Genomic DNA, 23,331 nt, shown 5'->3' on the forward strand with positions numbered 1-23,331 from the left:
GGTATTTTGAGGTTACTCAGGTACTTTCAAAATCTGGATTCAAGTTCTGCTACACACCAGTGTAATCCAGGCCAAATTACTAACCTCCCCTAATATCAATTGCCTTAGTTAAAAAGTGGGATAATAAACACACTTTAGATATCTGTGAGGATTAAAAGAAACAAGGTCTGTAAGACACTTTGCAAACTCAAAAGAGCTATATAAATGTTAGTTAGGAAATAAAATACAGTGTAATGACCACTATCAATATGTGTCACTGAGTCATGACTTCAGCATAAAAAACAGAAGGCAACTCCTCTGACTTCCCCATCTTCACCCCTCATACATGAAGTGGTATGGGAAGGCAAACTCAAACAGTTTATAATGGAATAGATTGCAAAAAGGAGAGAAAATGGTTGACTTTAGGAAGGGGAGTATTGTTTATTTGTTTGTTTTTTTTTAAACATGGAATGTGGTGACCACAATTTAATTAAATTATAGTGGCCTTGCTGGCAAGAATTTCTGCTGACTTCTGAAAACTGCTCTCTTTCTAAAACTCCCCTTTTAAATTGTAAAAAATTGTAAATTGTTATGTGTTTTTTGCTACCTCCATTTTATTAAAAAAAAAAAAAACAAATAAACCCAACAGCACTTGGATATTCAGCAGCAGGCACTTTACAGTTAAAGCAACATCAATGTGGAATACTTATGTAGTCTCTTTGCTTAGAAAAATTGCTTCTCAGAATTCCTAAAATTATTTATTTTGCATTCTTTTTTATAAGTTGATAACTATTTTTAAATGAATTGGTTGCTCTAAAATTTCGCTATCCCTATGATTACTCTGATTAATACTCTCCTCATTACTTATGCTATCTATCTCTTTATCTTTCACATAGATGTACATAAGTGTATGTATATATATATATATATACACATATATATATTTGAAGATATATGTATGTATATATATAGAGGTAGATAAAAGATGTAGAGATATATGCATATATAAATAAGTATATATTTGTGTGTATATATATAGATAATCCTTATATCCATATATGTCATCTATAACTATATCTTTTTATTAGAAAGAAAGTTCTTTAAGATAAAGTTGTCTTGCCAACTCTAATAAGTGAGAATTCTCATGTTAAGGACTATATACTAGAGGTTACAAATAAAGAATGTCTCCTCCTACCAATACAAAAATTGAGCTCAGTCTAGTAAATAATTCCTGTCTTCTATTTTACTATCTGCTTCAATGAGCATGTCTATTGCTTATTTGGTTTCTTTTGTTTTATTTTATCCAGAAATGGGTAAGAATGGGAGAGTGATATTCTTGTGTGTAATATATTTTGCAAACCATAGCTTAGTTCAAGTCTTAACTTTCCTAAACTATTCTAATAGACCTTGGTCTTTAAATTCTCCATTTGCATTTAATGTTTATGTAATTTCCACTTTTTTCATATCCTTTTAAAATTTTGGTTCATCAGAGAGCTTCCTATACAGCTCACCCCAAAACCCCCCAAAATCCCCTCACCAATCCCCCCAGTTAAGATAAATTGTGATTATAGAATTTAAATTTCATTTTTAATGCCTTTCATTCTTCTTGAATAGTTTAATAATTGTATCATCTCTCTCTTTAATCTTAGATTTTGAAATCTAAAATTCCTAAAGCCTGGAGTCAATATCTGTCAGTCTTTTTATTTCTTTTCTGTGACTTCTTCAAGAAGTTTTTAAAAAAGTTACTGATTTTAAAAGATCATTGGCATCTATATCTATATCTATATCTATATGTAATTTAAAATATTCATAGATTGTAATCCTTAATCACAAATAAGCTTAGAGTTCAAGGCATTCTAAGCAAGGGCCAGTCTGGAATCAGGATAAACCCCATTCAAATCTGATCTAAGACACGTAAACACTCAGTAGATGTGTGACCTTGGGCAATTCACTTAATTCCAACTGCATTCCTTTCCCCCCAAAAGGAAAAGAGATATTCTAAGTTGGATTTTTTTTTAATCATTTCTCCCTTATCTTTTGGCTCTATTTTATCCCAAAGTCAGTACTTGGCAAAAATAAATAAATATTTATTGATTGCTTGATGTTTATTACCTTATACTTGCTCATATTGAAGCCCACATCATCATCATCACCATCATCAATCATCATCATCATCATCATCACCACCGCTACTATTTATATAACACCTTTTGAATGATTTGCAAAACACTTTATATATGTCATCTCATTTGATCATCGCATTATTACCCCATTTTAGAATTGAAGAAAAAAGCTGAGAAGTTCAGTGACTTGTCTAGGGTGACACTGCACAGAAGAGATTGAAGCAAAATTCATACTCACATCTCCCTGACTCTAAATCTAGCGCTCTGCCTACTACACTACCCAGCCACTTCAATCATACCAGTTCAAGATGTTCCAGCTTTTAACCTTCATTAACTTAGCATTTTACTACTCTGAAGAACTCTGTATCCTTGGCAGTCTTGGGCATTAAACAGGGTAATGCTTTACACATCATTAATAAGACTAACTCTATAGCACTGATCCCTAGGGGACCCTGCTATTTATATTACATCCAGAAAAGTGCCCACTTATCCCTATTCTGTTTCCTATCTCTGAAGCAGTTCCCTATCTATTCCCTTCAATTCCATGGTGACAATTTTTTTAAGCCTTTATTGTGGACCAAAGTCTCTTTTTATTTTTTTTGAAAGACTAAAAGAAATTACATCCAATGGTTTCTCTTATCCAGCAGCTTATTTACATTCTTAAGTAACTCTAGTAGATCGCTCAGACATGATCTCCTTGAAAGAAATAACATTGCCTTTCCACCAAACAGTTTAGGTTTGTTGAAGGCAAAGACACTCACTCATTTCCCCCCTTCCCCCACCTAGTTGTGGAGTGGGGAAGTGGGAGTGCCATAGTACTGAAAGTGCTGAACTCTGAACGTGAAAGGGGAGCTTCAGAATTACTCTCAACGGCATGTGACAGGATTGTCAGGAAATGGGTCTGTGTGCCCTCTCCTAACCATCAATGGCTTGGAGATCAATCAGGTAAGGCTTGGACATTAACTCAAAGATGTTAATTACAACTTGCGGGTGGATGGGGGGAATCAGTCAAGACCTTTTGGAGGAAATGGAAATCAAATTTGACTCTTAGAAATTGATAGCTAACTAAAAGACTGATGAGAGGATGAAGGACAATATTACAGGCATGAGGAACACCAGAAGCAAAAGAACAAAAACAGGAATATACTTAGAGATTCTAGATTTTAACTTTCATTCATTGTTTTAGTGTGACTTGTTTACAAAGGTTTACAAATGCACTGAGTGTTACAATCAAATGTTACAATGTTACAATCCTTCATAGTGCTAGGAAAATAGAAAATGTATTTGTTGTTCTTGTGATAGAGACCTTAATCCAGCTAAAAAGGGAGAAGAGAATCTTGATGGAAATGAATTCAATTAAAATTAGGAATTCTTAATTAGAATCAAGAACACTATACTAAATATACTAGACATATTTTAATTAAAGAAAACTATTTGAATACTTAAATGTGTAATCATTAAAAAAGATCTGTTGCAATTATTTGATTTTAATGTAGATATGTGAATACATATGTGAAAAAAAGTTGACACTACAAGTTTATGGGAAAGGTTACACTTTCAAAACAAAAACAATGAAGCCTATCCATTTTCAGATATGTGAAAAACCATTGATTATTTGGCATCACACTTAGGGAATACTAGTGAACAAGTTACTAATCTATCTTTTATTTTACCCAGATAATTCATTTCACATAGTACAGTTTATGAATTCTGAAGTAATAATAGCTTTCTCCTAACAGAGTGAAATAAATCTGGCTCAAGATGATTACATCCCATAGCTAATGAAAGTGCTATTTTTGTGAGAAAATTATGAGGAAAATATCTTTGAAAGAGGTAATGAAATAGACTCCCAAGAAATAGAAACAATAACAAAGAAATGGAGATAGATAGGACCACTGATTAATTCAGTTTAAAATACTATGAGTTTTTTAATGTTTTCATTGAGAATATAGGCATGGTCCTGCACCACTCCCAATTATGAAATGTTCTGGACTCTGTAAGAGTCTAAGTAACTGTCTTAATTATAAAATATATGAAAAAATCACCTGCAATTTCAAAATGAAATTTTGCTTTGTAATGGCAATTTATAGCAAGCTTACAAATCATATACAAACTTTAATTTTTTCCAGACAGACAATTCTTCAGTGACTTAGTCTTATCTTGTTGTTTTTGTTTTATAAGCGATTTTAATAGTTGTAAATCTTTCAAGAATGATATTTAAATCCTAAGTGTCATTTAAATGAGGGAAATAAAAATTGATCAATCAACAATGATTAAGTGCCTACTAAATACATGGATTCAAAAATAAAGTTTTTGATCTCTGCTCTCAAGGAGCTTATGAGAGTCTTTCAAGAGAAATACTATTTATTCATGAAGTTAAAATAAAATATATAAAGTAATCTTGGGATAGGGTTCTAGTAACTCTGGATATAAAGGAAAGGCTTATATAGGAGCTAGCACTTGAAAACTGAACTTAAAGGAAGCTAAGGTTTCTAGAATGATGAGGAGAGAATGAAAAATACTCTAGGTACAGAGGGAAAGCCTGTGTCAAGATAAGATACCAGTTGCCACATACAAGAAAGGACAAGTAGGACAGTTTGACATAATATAAAATGTGCGAATGGGAAATAATATGTAATAAGCCTAATATCCTAGAGCCAGATTATGAAGAACTGTGTTGCTAATTCAGTTGCTCTTTGATCATAGAGATGATAAGGAACATTTTTCTTCATAGCAACATAAAAAGTTTATTAAACAATTATTTAAATTTTTTCAGTTCCAAATTCTCTCCCTTCCCTACCCATTGAGAAGGCAAGTAACATCCGTTCTACATGTGAAATCATTAAAAAACCATCTCCATATTAATTGTATTGCAAGAAAAAAATTTAAATAAAAACCATGATGAGTCCTTTGGAATTGTCATAGATCATTGTATTGATCAGAATAGCTAAGTCTTTCACAATTGATTTTTGTTACAATATTTATATTACTATGTACATTGTTCTCCTGGTTTTTCTTTCTTTACTTTGCATCAGTTCATATAAATATTTCTAAGATTTTCTGGAACTATTCCCTTATTTTCTTGCTGTTCAATAGTATTCCATCACAATCATTTGCCACAACTTGTTTAGTCATTTCCCAATTGTTGTTCAGAATCTCGAATTCCAATTTTTGCCACTATTTTTATACTGTGTAAACATCTTCATACATATAGATATTTTCCATTTTTCTTTGATCTCTTTGGGTTACAGAATTAGCAGAAGTATTGCTAGATCAAAGGGTATACACACTTTTATAACTCTTTGGTCATAGTTCCAAATTTTTTCTCGAGAATGGACTTCACCAATAGTGCACAAGTGTACCTATTTTTCTATGTGCCTCCAGAATTTACCACTTTTCTGTTATGTTGGCTAAACTGAAAAGTGTGAGGTGATCCCTCAAAGTTGTTTTAATTTCCTTTCTCAAATGTTTAGTGACCTAAGAGATTTTTTCCATATTTCTATTAATAACTTTGGTTTATTCTTCTGAAAACTGCCTATTCAAATCTTTTGACTATCAACTGGGGAATGGCTCTTATTTTTTTTAAATTTGGCTCAGTTTAGATAGGGAATATATATATATATATATATATACATATTTTTTTTTTACCATAAGACTAATGTCATAGTTCTGCTTTAAGAATGTTACTTTGGCAGTTATATGGATGATGAATTAGCTGACAGGAATGACTTAAGGCAGGGAGATCATTTAGAAAAAGGTTTTAATTGGCTAGAGGTGATAAGGCATTAAACTAGAGTGATGATTATATGAATGGAGGGAAGGGAATGGATGCAAAAGATATTGTAGAGATAGATTTCATTACTTGACAAATGATTAGCCATGTGGAATGAGGCAAAGGGAAGAATAAGGAATGCTCCATTGTTTTGAACTTGAATGACTAGAATGATTTTGATACCTTCAATAAAAATATATAGAAACATTTTGAACAGGAAAATTTTGGAGGGAAAATAAGGAATTTTGTTTTTTGACATATTGACTTTGATATGCCTTCAGGTCATTCAGTCAGAAATATCTACTATACAGTTATTGATGTTCAAAGGAGAAAAACCAGAGCTGGGAAGATAAAAAAGAGACACATAATAGATAGGTAGATATAATAGGTATTATAGAGATAGATGATAGACATGGATTGATGATAGAGAGATAATAGAGATGATTAGATAGATAAAGAGATAGATGGATTGTTTATGAAGTGTTGCCCCAGCACTATAGTAAACACTGAGAATACAAATACAAGCATGAAAAACAGATTCTGCCCTCAAGAAACTGATATTCTCATGGAGGAAATATATATATACTGAAAAGCAAAGGGAGAGTAAGGAGGAATGATTTTTATTAAGAATTTTGAGGAACGAAAAGAAAATAACATAATAGCCTGATACCAGACACAAAAAGACCGATAGACCCAGGGGTTTGAGCCAAAATTCTTGTGGTAGGGGGATGAAGATGACATAAGGCCTTGGAAATCATCCGAATAGAAATAATCGAGTTTTTGACAGTTGATAACATCACCAAGAGGTGATTCCACATCCTGATTTCACATTTTGGTATATATTATTCCCCATATGCCATCTGCTTTCCTCTAAACCTCAGCTTAAAGGTCATATCCTATATGTGGTGAGAGGGAACCCACCCACCAGTCCAGATATCTCAATCATTTCATTTATGATTATGTAAAGATTTGTTTTCCATAGAGCCTAACTTTACTTTAGTGGTGAACAGATGATATATAGGTAGATAGAATATTGGTCCTGGAAACAGAATGATCTGAGTTCAAATTCAGCCCTACACACATACAAGCTATGTGATCCTGGAAAAGTCACTTGCCTACTTTTTCTGAAATATAAAACAAGTATAATATCAGTAGCTAACTTCCAGGGTTATTGTGAGAATCAAATGAAATAATATTTGTAAAACACTTAGCACATAGTAGGCTCTGTAGAAATGCTTTTCCCCTTCTTCCATCTATATTACAATCTTCACCCATTATCTTAGTTTTTCACTTTGGGGTCAAATAAAACAAATTTACTCCCTTTTCTATAATACTAAGAATACATATAGATGACTTCTCTATCAAATCTTCTCTTTTATTTGCCTAAGTATGTAGTAGAGTGTACCTAGTTCCTTCAATTGACCCTTACAAGGCATTGTTTTCAGTTGACTCACATTCTGGTTGCTTTCTTCTGGAGAGTATGGTCAACATCATTCCAAACATATGGTAGCTGGGATTGAACACAACACTCAGAAGAAAACTAAGAACAAATGTAGGTCTTCTACCACAGGCAATACCCCAAATTTTAATGAAATGCGGCAACTTCACTACTCATTAGTACCTTTGCCAGAGACTAGCTGGAGAGGTATGGAGAATGAAAAAATCTTTGGAGGCTGAAGAATTATGTTTGCTTGTGTTCTTTTATTATCTATCCACCTGCAGGCAAGTTATTTATCCTTTTTCACCAACTCCCTTATAAAGCAAGGAGATTTCAATAAGAAATTTCTAATATATAGCTCTAAATCAATCAAACAATAAACATTAATTAAGTGCCCATTCTATGCCAGGTGTAATATGAAGCACTCGCAAGATTAAGGAAAAACAAACAGTCTCTGCAGAAACAAGTAGTCTCTTATATGTATATTTAAAAACAGTACTCATATTCATATACTTTTTTTCTTGAAGTTTGAAAAAAAACTTTTATCATTTGAAGTTTAAAATTAATAATTTTAAGATGGCATAAAATAAATTTTATTTTACAATAAGGATATTATCAAATTTAGGAAACTCATTCAGATATAGATTGAAAAAAAATGTGAGATCAAAAAGGTTTTGATAAGAGGAATGATGGTATAGTACAGTAGCTAAGGTGATTTGGAGTTAGGATAATCTGGGCTCCAATTCTACCCTTCCACTTAGTGATTGTATGACTGTGGGCAAGTAATTTAACCTGTCTAGGCTTGAGTTTCCTCATCTGCAAAATGAGGTGGTTGGCGGTCCTTTTTAGTGCTGATTCTATAAAACATAGAGGGAATAAATCCATAGTAGATTGTTATGAAGACCAAGTCTATTACTATCCTTTAGAGATTTTTATTGAAGGTATTCATACCTTGAAGACAGACAGAATACTAACTCAGCTAACTATATCATTAGTTAAACCTATCTCATGAGAAGGTTTAATGAAGTTTGGGGATTATTTGTGCATTACAATTTTTAAAACACAAAGTATTCATTAACATGGATAATTGAGTTTATTTTAATTTAAAGTGATAATTTTCAAGAGAGACAAAAGAAAGGATAATGAAGCACATTATCTTAGTTTAGGGTTTCTTTAAAAAAATATGAGATGTTTAAAATCTACATTTTTTTTTGCCAATAAATTCCGTTTTTCACTTCATAGATTCATACTTTTGGTAATAAATGTATAATATCAATAAATTGGTACCTCTAAAGACATGAAAAGTACTAAATGCTACTTTAAGAGAACATCAAGTTCTGTTTAAGTATGTTAAGCTCTTTAACATTCTCTAAACATCAAAGCAGATATTGCTTTGCATATTTATAGAGGGTGTTGCTCATTGGGAACCTCCAAACTTCTAAAGCTGAGGAAATCATAGATATAGTAAAAACAAATAAAAATGAAAAAAAATTACACATCTACAGGCAGAGACAGGGAGTTATTGAGAGATATGAGTAAAGGGGGAAAGGAAGCAGTTTTTATGAGGAAGAATGTGATTTTCATCATGTTATCCATTGCAAACATTTGAACAATAAAAATGTGATATGTTTATATACATATATACACACATTTATCATATATGCATGTGCACCTATGTGTCTGGGCCTAATTACCAAGGAAGACAATTCAATTTCAGTTCCTGTGAGAATATGAGCCCTTTGAGAGCCCTTGCTTTTCCATTTGTGTATTCAGTGCTCAGCATAGTCCATTTCGCAGAATTGGAGCCTAATAAATGATTTTTCATTTATTCATTCAACCAACACTGAAAATACTGAGACAAATTTAAATGTATAAATACAAGTGGAATGGGGAAAAAGGAAGAGCAAAAGTTTTAAGCCTGGAGTAACTGAGAAGATGGCCATGTGATAGAGAGGTAAAAAACTGGAAATTAGAACAGGTTTGAAAAGAATTTGACAGATTCATCTTTGGGTATTTCAATTTTGAGGTGCTGACAGGACATTCAAGTGAAAATGTACATTAATGCAAATTTGAGACAAGTGCAATGGAGAGATTGAGGCTAGACATATCGATCTAGGAGTCATATGTATAGAGATAATGACTGAAATCCTAGCAAGTAGCAGAGTCATCAGCACAAAGAACATAGAAAAAGCAAAACAAGAGGTCTGAGTTTTCAGCTTTAGAGAAAAACCTATTTTTGGAGTTAAAGGGGAATACAATCAGCAAAAGAGGCAGAGGAGAAGCAGACAGACACAACAACTGCTTAATAAATACTTCATTGATTGACTAGGACAAACAATAGGAGCTAGCAGTACCATGGAATAAAAAGAAATATGTCTAAGGAAAAGGTCAACCACTTCGGTTGATGCAAAAAGACAAGACATCAGGAATTAAAAAAGGCAATTGTTCTTGTTAACCTTAGAGAGAACTATTTCAATAAAATGGTAGAGTTGAAAGACTGGTTACAAGGGAGAGAGGAATAGAAATGGAACTAGAGGCTTCTTCTGGAAGTTTTAACTGTGAAAGAGAGAAGATAATTAGGCTAGCAATTTGAGGGAGCAAATTCAAGGAAAACTTTTTTTGGGGAGAAATACGCCTATTTCGAGGTAGAGGGAAAAGATTCATTATAAAGGGAGATGAAGGGGAGATGTAGAAAGCAAAAGAGGAGGGCACAGAGAGAGGAGAGTGAGAGGGAAGAAGCAGAAGAAAGAAAGGGGAAGAGAAAGAGAGAAGGAAGGAGTAGAAAAGGAGGAAGGCAAAAGAAGAGAGGCAAAGAAGGAAGAAGGAAGGGAGATAGAGACAGAGACAGATAGAGACAGAGAGACAGAAAAAGACAGAGGTAGAGACAGACAGAGACACAGAGAGAATAGTTTATTACATTATCTGGTGTAATATAAAATTATATTACCTGGTCTATATTCCTGGTGGTCTATAAAATGAGGCGGTTATATGACCTTTGTTATCCCTACCAGCTCTCTCTCTATATTTCTAACAAAAGATTTTAGAGATGTTTCAATCCAGCTTCCCAATTATAAAGGTAAAAAAACTAAGTGAGAGTTAAAATGCTTTCTCTTTTTTCAGATGATCAGAGAACAAACCTTCATAACTACTTTACTTAGGCTGAAGACATTCATAGGCATTCACTCATTTTTTCCATCTTGCTTTCTCCAAGTTCAAAACCTGTCCTTCTCTCCTCTTTTTTTTTTATTTTAGCAGAAAAAGTAGCCTTTCTCTTTACTAAGGCCAACCTCCTACTCATTTCTATTTTTTCCAATCACCTCCAAGGTCTAACTCCTTCAATCTTTTCAGTGTCTTTCTCTTTTAATCCTTTTTCTCTCTCTTTCTGTCTCTCTCTGTCTCTATCTCTGTCTGTCTGTCTGTCTGTCTGTCTCTCTTTCTTTTTCTTTCTCTCTCTCTTTGTCTCTGTCTCTCTCTGAGTATGTGTGTGTGTGTGTGTGTGTGTGTGTGTGTCTGTCTGTCTGTCTGTCTGTCTGTCTATCTGTCTGTCTCTGTCTCCCTCTCTTTCAATTCTTATCTTTTGGTGCAGAAAAAAAACCACTGTTTTCTAAATATCATTTAACCAGTAAATCAACAAACATTTATTCACTACTTATCATGTATCAGGCTCCATGGATACAAAGTTGCAGTATAAACTAATCAGAAAATTTATACAACCTGATTCTCTAGGATTATATAGTCAGTCTCTGTACAAGGCAAGACAAATTCCAATCTTCCAGATTTCAAAGTTTTCTATCTATCATACTATACTACCTGCTCTCTATAAATCTCCAGGAATCTAAAGCAGTGGAGTAGGACATATGGGCAAAAAAAATACCAGAATAGCTGGTTCCAGAGTATGTTTTTGGTTGGATGATGAAATAATATTGCTCTATCAATTAGGAAAATCTAGTCTCTTTATATGCATACAATTTTGTGAAGAGACTGATCCAAACTTCAGACAGTGTTGGCTACTTGGTACAAAAGGCAATTACAATTCTGACAAATTAATTTAGAGTTGGAACAAAAAATGGTTAATAAAAATTGAGTCCCTTAGTTCTCCATGGAATATATTGTCTATATGAGAATATTTTGTCTCTCCTAGAATTTTTAACTAGATTAATATTATTTATATATTTATCATAAAAACAGAATATATCACATATATAACAGAGGATTTATCTATTTATATATCATTTATGGCAATAAAATATATTATATAATTATGTTATACATTATATATTAATCTACTGACAACACATCAATTAGATTAATAATCATATATATACACATATAGATATGTGTGTGTATATATATATTTTTAAAAGGTTCCAAACTTCAAATAAAAAAGTTACATCCCAGTTCATCTGAAAATTTATGTAAATATCCTTATAAAAAAGATAATAGTTAATTTAGATAACACGGAATGATACTCTCAGTCTTTTTTACAGTAACAAGATATACCATAGTGCAAAACTTCTTAAATTATGGGTTGTAACTCCATATGGAGTTGCATAACTGAAGTAGTTTGTAAAATTATGATTTATTACATAAATACTTGGTTTGTATACCTACTTTATATACCTATATACCCTGGGTTATGTAAAAGTTTCTCAGGCAAAAAGGGGTCGCAAGTGGACAAAAATTTAAGGAAGTCTATCAAGAATGGGGAAAGTCTGGAGTTTCAATCTTACCTTACTTACTGATCCTGAACAAGGTCATTAACCTCTCAGTTTCCCCATCTGAAAAATGGAAACAATAGTAACTACAGTTCTTGCCCCATAAGGATATAATGAGTTTCATATAATATAACAGGAAAGCACTTTGTAAAAATTCCAAACGTGGTGTAAAGGTCAGCTATTATCAGGACCAAATCAAAGTAATAGTTGAAGATCATATGAAGATTAATTTCCCCCACCCCCTTTTTACCTGATGATAGAATTAGACCATAATATCACTTATTTAAAGGTTTGTGTTTTTCTATCCCTAAAGTAGCTGAACCAATCTGAGTTCTCCACATCCTTAAGTATGATGTATATGCTTTCCATCAGTCCCTAATGTACTCTCCCCCACCCCTAGTTCATTATCATTCTTTTCCTTGTCTGTGGATTTTTTTTTTTTACACTAACTCCTACTCATTCTTCCTTGCTGGCTTCTTCCCCGTCTCCATGGAAGCCTTCCCTTAATAAACCTAACAAAAAAGAGGGGCAGCAATGGCTCAAACAAAGCAGGCAGCAGCTAAAGGAACAGAAGTTGCAGTGAGTGGACAGCTTAGGAAAGGAGATAAAGGAAAGAAAGAAGATACTCTGCAAAAATTTAGTCAGGGGAAGCTCTTAAAGGAAATAAAGTGTATGTGTTGGGGGCTGAGCATTCCTAGCAGCAGCACTCCTTTTTCCATCTTGTCCCAGGCAAGAGGGTAGCAGAGCAGGAGAGTGGGGATCCCAGCCTGCTTAGCTTGATCCTCAGAAAGAAAGGGAAGTTGAGATCACCTGGGGATATGAGAGGATAGGAAGAAAATGCTGAGGGTGAGTTTGTAGATCAAAGTGGATCCAAGAACTAATTGTTTAGAATGATGAGACTTACCTGTCTCCTACACCTTCATTGTCTTCTCAAGTCCTTTGTTCTCATTCTGTCCCACAATATAAATGGGGATGAAGAATGGACCTAGGCTCATAGGGGCATAGGGAACTCCAGAAGGAAAAAGTGTCTTCTGGCAATGCAGGTCAGCATCCTTTCTGCATTAAACCTAGCCATACTAGTCATACTATTTTTTTTAAGTCATACTATATTTTTTTTTAACAGCTTTGAGAAGTGAAGGGATTTTCTCACTTGTAATTAGCATGCATCCCAGGCAAAATTTGAACCAAGTTCTTCCTGACTGAAGCCAACTCTCTATCCACTGTACTACAGTGCCTCTCATACCCCAAAATACATATATTATATATACATACATAAACACATACACATATATACTCATATACATATACATTTGTCCTTTTCCTTTAGAATAGGATGCTCTTTGAGCTTCATTCTAGCTCTACAGCCATGCTAAAAGAATCTTTCTTCATTGTTTCAGACTCCAGAAGGGTGTTCTCTTTATTTCTCTAAGAGATGTCTCTATCACTTGGAATTTTGGATTTAGATTTGAATTCAAATTGAGTGTTCATATGTAATGTGAGCTTAAAAAGGATCCCTGAGAAGGGAAACCTTGCAATCAGATGTATAATGACCAGGTAATTTAAGAATGTCTCAACTTTTAAGTGCCCCAGACAGTTCTCAAAGACTATCCATTACAGGCAAGATGCCCACTTAAAGATCACTATTCAATGTAAGGAGTTTCCCACATTTATGAAATCAAAGATTTGTCCTCCCCAAAACTGTCCTTGGCTCTCTGGGGCAATAGTAGGACAGAGGAAAAAGAGATGACCTTGGAGTCAGAAGACAGGTCACATCTTTCCTCTGATATGTACTGGCTGTCTGACCTTAGGCAAGCCCCTTTAACCTTTCAATCCTCTGGGCAACTAAGATTAGAAGTACAAGAACAGAAATTCACATACTTTTGTGAAAGTTCTTTCCCTAATCCATTTTGTTTCCTTACACTAATGAAATCAGAAATTTGGACTAAAATACTTTAAAAAGTGCATTCAAGCACAGAATATCTCCAAATAATGGGGTGCAATGGAAAGAGAGTTGGATTCTGAGTCGATGGAGCTTGTTCTAAACTCCATCTCTGCATGACCTTGAACAAATTATTTAATAACTTGTAGGTCTTATTTTTCTCATATGTAAAATGAGTGAGTTGAACTGGATTCCTTCTCTGGTCAAAATGTATGAATTTTTTTCCACATAAAATTTTCCAAATCTGACTCCAGTTCAGAAGTCTTCAAATACTTGTAATACTGTAGACTTAGTTTTTAGACATTAGCTGCAAATGAATAGCCAGTCAGTTGAGAAAATTAACCAGATTTAATGTTCACAAAGTTGTGTCCTGGGATATTGACATTTATTTCTAATTAGATTGTGTTATAGAAGATACACATCTGATTAGCAGGGAATAAATGAGATCTAAATGGGAGAAATTGCAGGGTCTGAGGATATTTTAAAACTGACCCAGGAGGATAGTCATGATTAAACTGGTATTTTCAATAATGGTAAGTATTTTGTTAACACAATATTGTTTGCTTTTCTTTATTTACAGCCTTTCTACTGAATTTAAGATTCCAAAGAAGTTGGGTTTCCAAGGAAATATGGTCTTAATGCAGTAGGATGCATTTTAGAAACAAATGGAATATAAATGAAAGTTGGGTGTGAACATCATTCAAGTGTGAATTGTATTCACAAGGTATTTTTTCCCCTAAAGATGGTCTTTTTTAGAATGTTTGCCATAAAATCTACTACTGTAGTTGTGTGTGGCTGTATGGCTAGATTTCCTATAATTTATGTTTGAATGGTTTCTCTCAGCACAGTGTAACTCTGTATGTAATTGCCTGATAATTTGTGTTATTATTAATCTACCTTTTATACTTATTTTTTACAGCTTTTAGTAGCAAAAGTTCATGACTAGTTAGAAAGTGCTTGTTTTGCTAAATATCTTGAATGGTGGATCATGTGGGTTATCAGCTTAATAGACTTACAGATAATTATTCAGTTTAAATTTCCAGGTGATATATCAATTGAAAGTGATCAATTTCATTTTCATTTAATCTCCCCCATATTCCAAGATAATTGTATTTTTGAAGCTAAAAATGCATTTGCATAATTTATCTGTATAAAATTTGCTTTCCAGATGTACAAGTTAATTCTTCTGTTCTTCTGTTTTGAATACACTTTTCAGGTAAGAGATTACCCTGAATATATAACTAATCACAGAGCAATTATGTTCAAAATCTTTTTTTTTTGCTGACCTAGAGATGCTAAAAAATAATAAATCTTGAGATTGCTATCAATTTTGGTAATAAGCAATGAAACAATTTCCAAATAATATGAAAAATTTGAAAAATATTTTAGAAAAGCTTGGACTTTATGATAAATTATGGGAAGCAATATTATATCACTTGGAAGAATTAACTTATTTATATAACATTACTAAAAGTACTTAAGAATCATACTATCTTCCGTTAATTATCTTCAAGTAATATATTCATTCTGTTGATAGTAAAAAGAGGAAAATATTTTGAATGTGAACAATTAGCTTATAAAGTTGGTAGACCAGCTGTAAAAAAGTTCAGACTGCTGAACTTGAAGTAATCTTTCTGAATACTTTTTACATATGCATTTCAATTTCAAGTGCTAAATAGAAATTGGCTTTTCTTTGAAGACACAAAATCCTTTGCCTTCCTTTCCTGTAGTAGCTATTGAGATGTCAGAGATATCTCAAATCTCTGGCATACTGTCCCATGAGGAGTGGGTTTACTCTTTGCTTTCCTCTGCTGCTTTCACATTATCCCTGCTATAATCTCTCCTTTAAAGTTTATTCCATAGAATCACAAAGAATCAAGAAACTTAGAACTGAAAGGGACCTTATAGACCAACTTCTACCTAGAAAAATACATTTCCTAGTATTTCTACCTAAAAAACATATTTCCTCTGACATAAAGTCATCCAGTTTTTTCTTGAAGATCTTCTTGAAGAAAAATTATCACCCAACTAATCAATAAGCATTTAATAAATACCTATTGTTTGACAGACATTGACAATGCTGGGCATTGAGGATATATACTTCCTTCAGTCAGTTTAGGAGGATGGATTCACTGAATTTTAATAATGTAAAACAAAATAATTTGTAAAAAAATATCTTGAAATATAAATAATATTAATAAAGATAGACATGGAAATGGGACCTATTAAGTCATTGGCATATGGAACTCTCAGATGAAGAAAGTCCTATACTAATGCAGATTGGCATCTTCTTTGAAATTTAAAACTTGGTTGCCACTGAAGTATTAGACTATTTAATAGGGTTAACCAGTCAGTATGCATCAGAATTGGAACTTGAACTCAGGTCTTCCAAGCTTTTATTATAGAGTTGGTACTCTATCATAGTAATGTAACAGCTGATTTTTTACATTGCATTTTACATATGTAATCTCACAACTTTATGAGATAGATGCCATTATTAACCTCACTTCTAAAATGAGAAGCAGATTCAGAAACATTAAATGACTTATACAAAGTTACACAACTAATATTAATATATGTGAAGGTGTTGTGATTTCATCTGCATAGTCATATAATCACAAGATAAGCTATATTGATCCAGGATCATGAACAAAATTTTACTTTTCCAGGACAGACATGAATTAAAGTTATGTCACCATTTAGTTTTCTTTTCTTTTAAAAGTTGTTCTTTGAAATCAAAAGTTAAAACAAAGGTGTAAAAATGTTTGAGCATCATCTTCTTAGATGCTACATGAGCTGTCAAATAACTTCTCAGTTTTTTTGAACTTTTTGAAGTCTGTACATTATTGATGACATTAAAGCTTAAAAAATAATGCCCAAACACTTTGAACAATAGAAAAATGCTTCTTTCCTTCCTTCCTTCCTTCCTTCCTTCCTTCCTTCCTTCCTTCCTTCCTTCCTTCCTTCCTTCCTTCCTTCCTTCCTACCTTTGTTTCTTTTTCCTGCCTCATTCCTTTCATCCTTCCTTCAACCTTCTTTTCATTCCTTCTTACTTCTTTCTTTTTCCTTTTGTCTTTTCATCCTTATTTTTGACAGTGAGTCTCCCTATCTCCCAAGGCTAGAAATGCAGTAGCCACTCATAGCCTAATTCCTTTCTTGATCAACATATAAAGTTTTGACTTGCTCTTTTTCTGATATAGACCAGTTTATTGTTGCTTAGAAAGACTGGTGATCCTTCACTTTTGGAGACCTGCATAACAGTGCAGGATTTCATATGGACACCCAATTCAGTCCAACTTTTACTCAGAACGCCTAAGTTGAAGTGATCATCTTCAGCCTTCTGAACAACAGGGCCTTCAGATGTGCTTTACCATACCTGACTGACTTTAATGTCTCTGTTTCTCTGTCTCTCTGTCTCTCTGTCTCTCTGTCTCTCTGTCTCTCTGTCTCTCTCTCTCTCTCTCTCTCTCTCTCTCTCTCTCTTTCTCTTCATTTTTCTTTCCCTTTCTTCCTCTTATTCTGCAATTTCAGCAAGATCAGGAATTCTTAATAAATTTTTTATGTCATGGATTCTTTTAACAGTTTGTTAAAGCCTGTGGCTTCCTTTTCTCCCCCTCCCCTCAAAAAAACCATAATAGAAGGAAGTACTAAATTGAAGGAAATTCACTGAGGATAGTGAAAATAAAGACAATTTTTTTTTCCTATCCAAGTTGGTAGATCCCCTGGAATCCATCCCAAGACCATCAGGTAAAGAACTCCTGGCTTTACTATTTGTGGGCAGTAGAGAGAAGAGACTGAAAGATCGAAATCTATCAAATCATGACTTTATCAAACTATTATTCAAAGGCAAGGCTGCATCTATTGCCATTTGAAAGATCTTTAGATAAACCATTAGTTTATAAGATTTTCCTATTTAATTTCTCCTAGACCTTCATAGTGAAGAATTTTTCTATTTTGCTTTCTTTTCCTTCAGTCTTTTCTGACATACTTTCTCTTAATAAGATAGTAGGACTATGCCTGAGAACACTGCATATTTTAGACAATTAAGGTGACATTTGCTCTTAAGCCTGAAAAAGAGATTCTGACTCCTTGCAAAAGAGTGTTATGCTTTACTTCCCTAATTTTGCTGAATATTTTGTTCATTTTATCAGCTTTGTTTTTGCCTCTGGTACAGACTTCTAAGAGTTTATATTGTGGGCCAAGACGAAAACAACCTACAACCATTTTTACCGAATGGAGTGAATTTCCTAAAGGAGAAAAGCCCGAATATTATTTTTTAAAATATCAACCAATCAAAGACTTCAATAAAAAAGTAAGGCACCTGTCCTTTTGGTTTCTCAAGTGTTTAATGTAGGGTCAATTTTTTTTTTTTTTAAAGCAGCATGATGCAGAAGAATGAATATCGAGCCGGGGGCCTATTTCAAATCTCACCTCTGACACATTCTGTCTGTGAGACCATGGACAAAGGTGTCATCTCTCTAGATGCCATTTCCTCAGTACTCAAATGATGGGATTAGAAGACCTCTAAGATCCTATCCAGATTTGAATTTATGATGTTATGGAAGAATATTCAACATAAACTTTGTTTTAATCATTCTTGCCCCTCTCCTTTCTTTGAAACAGACCTGTGATTTCATTGGTCCTGATATTTATTGGATTTCCTGTGAATTATCTATCTACCAATTTAGAACAGTATGGGCTTTGCAAATGATACTTTTAGAGAGCTGCCTAGGGTACTAAAAGGTGCTTCCCTGAACACCACAGTCCCAATCCCCAAACAGCATCCCTCAGAGGAAATACTAAACCAGGTCTTTATAATGTCATGCCTTTTGCTTCCTTTTGTAAGAATCCTTAGAATATTTTTATTTTAGAAATATGGTTACATAAACATCAACAACTAATATGTCCATAAAATGTCACCATAATTAATTTAATGTTCACTCAAACAATAAAAACTAATATTGCAGATATTTCTATAGTGGTGTGATAAGTTGAATATTTATTTCACTGGGTTTTTCAAGATTAATGTACCTGAATTTTTGATAATAAGATTATGCCCCATATATCCTATATTTCCCCTATTTTTTATAAAGTGAATGAAAAATTCATATTAAACTGTTATAGAAGTTAATTCCTTAGGTAAACTTATTTTTATAAGGAAATTAATCTTATCAATTTCTAGAATGTGAAAAACATTTCTGCAGAACAACACAAGGTTCAGAAATCTACAATAACAGTTGAGGAAAATGAAGAATATAATATCATTATACAGTCAGTACGAAATGGGGAAATTTTAAGTGCAAAATCATTCAGGACACGTAAGTAATACAATATTTAACTGTGATAGTATACTAAATTCAACCATATAGGAGCTAAGGATTCAGGCATGTTTGACAGCATACTTTGTTATTTATTTGATGAATAGTCAAAATAAAAACAGTGATTCTTTCAAATTTATGACAGCTATAATCTGTTCTACTATTTTACAAGATTCTAAAATGAATCAATATAAAGAATTTTAATTTTTTTATGCTTAATATAAAGCATAAAAAGGGAAATGACATTTAAAAGATTATAGAATCATGACATCATAGAACTGGAAAAGACCTTGAATATAGTCTAGGATACTATCACACTCTGCAGAGTGTTTCCTACTTCAGCATTCAGAGGATCAGAGATTTTATGTTAGAAGAGATTTAAGAAACTACATGGTTAAATGCTTCATTTTATAAATGCGAAAACTGAAACCCAGGGCAGTAAAATATCTTGCCCAAGGATACAAAGGCATTAAATAACAAAATAGGAATTTGAACCCAGGATCTTCAAATTACAAATCAAAGGCTCTTTCCACCATGTCTCACTGCCACACTAGGATACTGAGATCCAATGATTCTCACTTTATAGCCTCAGTAGAAGGAGGAATGGTATCCACCCTGGGGCCAAGCTAGAATTTATTTTCTACAGATGCAATGTAGCATTAGTCTTAAGGGTCCAGAGTACAGACAGATGTGAAAGTCTAGTGTCATGGATATATAGCTGTAAAGAACTTTAGATGACATCAAACTTAAGCCTCTCATTTTATAGGAGATTGAGGCATGGAGAGATTAAGTCATTTGCCCAGGATCACACAGGTAGGATTTGAATCCAGGTCATTCTATCTCTAAGTCCAGTATTCTACCACCTGAACTTGCTGTCTCTCAACATTCCAGAAATGTAGAGGGCTGAAACTCCAAAAAGGGATGCTTGAATCAGACAACTGAGCACTTAAGGCTAATTACTTATTTGATGTGAGACAATGATTCTATTAGCATATATTTGGATAAGTGGCTCTTCTCACAGTTGGTGCTTGCTGAATATTAAGATAATCTGAGTTATTATCAGAGATAATAAGTTAAAATAATGGGAGGCAAAGATCAGAGGGTGGAGGGAGAGAGGAGAGGCACTTGGCTGCAGGATGAGGAGAAGAGAAAGAGGAGTGCCTCTGGACTCCAGAATCCAGGATTTTGCTTGTCTGCCTCCTTCCCTTTTCCCCTTAAAGACCAAGGACTTTAATTTATCCTGACTCTGACTGATCCCAAGGCTCTCTAGGGAGCAAGCCTGTATTGCGCATCTCTTTTGTGCAAGCTACTGAACTCAGATCCTTAGGGAGACATAAAAATAAATATTTTAAAATATTTAAAAATGTTAACTCTACTTAATCCATAAGTTAATGTTTGTGTATAAGTATGTATGTATGTATCTATTACTGTTTCTACTCTCTGTGTGTCTCTTTCTCCATTCTATGTATTTCTCTCCATCTAGCTATTCATCTATTTACTATTTCTATTCATTTATGTATGTATGTATCTCTCTATTCTATATTTCTATCATCTATTTATTTATCTATACGTATATATAGACACATATATGTTTCTTAGTGAATGTCATGAAAGAGGGATTCTTTTTATATAACAAAGATTTCTAGATGGTCCCGAGGCAGACAATCTTATTAAATGATTGAATTTTAAAAAATGATTATTAATGATTTTAGGAATATTCATGAATATCATGAACTTAGCACTCTAAGTACTCTGCATTTCTGTTTGATCATTTTCTGTTTTAACGATTTAATCTATGACTTAGATACAAGCATAAATGACATGCCCATCACATTTACATATCTTTTAAATCTAGAGGCCTAGGTAAACCTTTAGTTAAAGGATTTTGAATCCCCCAAAGTCTTGAAAGTTAAAATATTGGTTAGTTAAAATGAAATTTTAAAGGGTAAAATGTAACATCTTAAAATTGGGTTAAAATTCAACTTCCTAAATGCAGAATGGGGAAGATGGTGGTTAGAAAGCAATTTGTTTAAGAAGATCTGGGGATTTTAGAGGATTACAGATTCACAGACTAAACAGTGTGACATGGAAGTCAGAACAGTTCATCCGATATTAGGCTGCATCAAATTCTGGAGTGAGAGAGTGAGTTCCTGTCTATTATGACTTAGTCAGACTCTATCTGCAGTACTGGGTCCTGATCTGGGAACCATTTCCTCATCCTCAAAAAAAGGATATTGATAAATTGAAGAGTACCAAGATAAGGGTAATCAGGATGATGAAGGATCTTGAGTTCATGTCATATAGAAGTGATGGAAGGAACTAGAAATGTTTAGTTCAGAAAGAAATCAAGGAGTGTAAGAGAGCTAACCATCATGAAATATTTAAGTAGCTATTTCAGAGAAAAATTAGGCTTGTTCTTTTTGACCCTTAATGGGGAGAATCTGAAGCAGTGGCAAATTTATACTCAATATGAGGAAAAGATGGCATAGCATGCTTGCCTTGAACCTGTATTCAAATCTTGCCTTATGTAGTTAATAACTGTGTGACATCACATTAGTCCTTTAATTCTTCTCAGCCTTAATTTACTCATCTGTAAATAGAGCTAATAACAGCTTTTACTTCATAGGTATGTTGTATCAAATGAGGTAGTATTTGTAAAATCACTTTGAAAACTTTAAAGAGCAACCTAAATTCTAGCTATTATTTTTTATTAAGATTATTTTTAATAATTAAATTTGCCTAAGGGAGGAATAGGTTGTCTTTATACCTTTTCTCTACTTGAAGGTCTTTATACAGGGCTGAATGACTCTTTATCAGATATATTTTGGCAAGGACATCTTTCAAGTGTGAATTAGACTTGAGATTCATTTCAGTTCTCAAATTCTGCAATTTTGTGAACTCATTCAACTTACTCATATTCTAATTTATATTCTTTACCACATTCCTATTTTGTAAATAATTAATTAAAATTCCCAATGAAATATGATTTCTTATGATTTTATATATGTTTATTTGGTTTTTTTATTCTTTTGCTACTTTGTATTGATTAATTATGTTCTTTGTTATTTTCAGGTGGGATCTCAAATAATAATATTAAAGTTCTTGTGACAAGTACAAGTGTTTCTTTTAACTGGAGTACATTGCCCCATGACTTTTCAGTTTTAATATCTCTTAATAATTCATCTCAAAGCATACAGAATGATGTGATGTTTTATGAATGGGGCCATTTAGAACCTTCAACTTCATACATTTTCAAATTTGAATTTAAACAGCTGCACTTGGATTTTATAAATGTTTTTCAGAGGTTGGATATTCATGTTGAAACAGGTAGATAGCTCTTTTGTTTGATTTGATTAAATGTTTTTGACTGATTTTTAGCAATAGTATTATTGATATCCTTAATTTTTATATCACTTCATTTCTAAATGTATTTTTCTCTCCCCCACCTAAACAAGCATCTCTTGAAAAAAGAAGAAACAAAAAAGCAGATCTTCAAAACTAGTTAATCAGTACATTTATAGATTTTGACATGTTTATTGTTCAATATTCTATTTGTTAAAGGAAGCATATTTTTCATCTTTTTTTCAGTACCAACTCTGTTCTTTATAATTACCCAACATTTATTTTCCTTTTAGTTCTTTCTTTTCTGTCCATTTACACTATTATAGTTATTGTGTTTGTTATTTTCCAGATTCTACTTACCTGACTTTGCATTAGTCCATGTAGGTCTTCCCAAGCTTCTTTGTGGTCTTTATATTCATCATTTTTAAGGTGCACTAATACTTAACTATATTTGTGTTCCAAATGGACATTTGCTGTTAGAAAAATTGCTACTACAATTATTCTGTATATATGGAGTCCTTCCTTTAGCTTATATAGTGGATTTTTGTGTGTAGTTTAGCAGTTACATTGCTAAATCAAAGGATATACTGGTATTTTCATCATTTTCTTCACAAAATTCTAAATTAATCTTCAGAATGGTTGAATAAAATCACATATCTTTGTTTTTTTAATTCTGAAGAAGGAAATGAAAATATTCTGGGTTGT

The sequence above is a fragment of the Antechinus flavipes genome, chromosome 5 (genome assembly GCF_016432865.1).
Source record: "Antechinus flavipes isolate AdamAnt ecotype Samford, QLD, Australia chromosome 5, AdamAnt_v2, whole genome shotgun sequence".
NCBI classification, from domain to species: domain Eukaryota; kingdom Metazoa; phylum Chordata; class Mammalia; order Dasyuromorphia; family Dasyuridae; genus Antechinus; species Antechinus flavipes.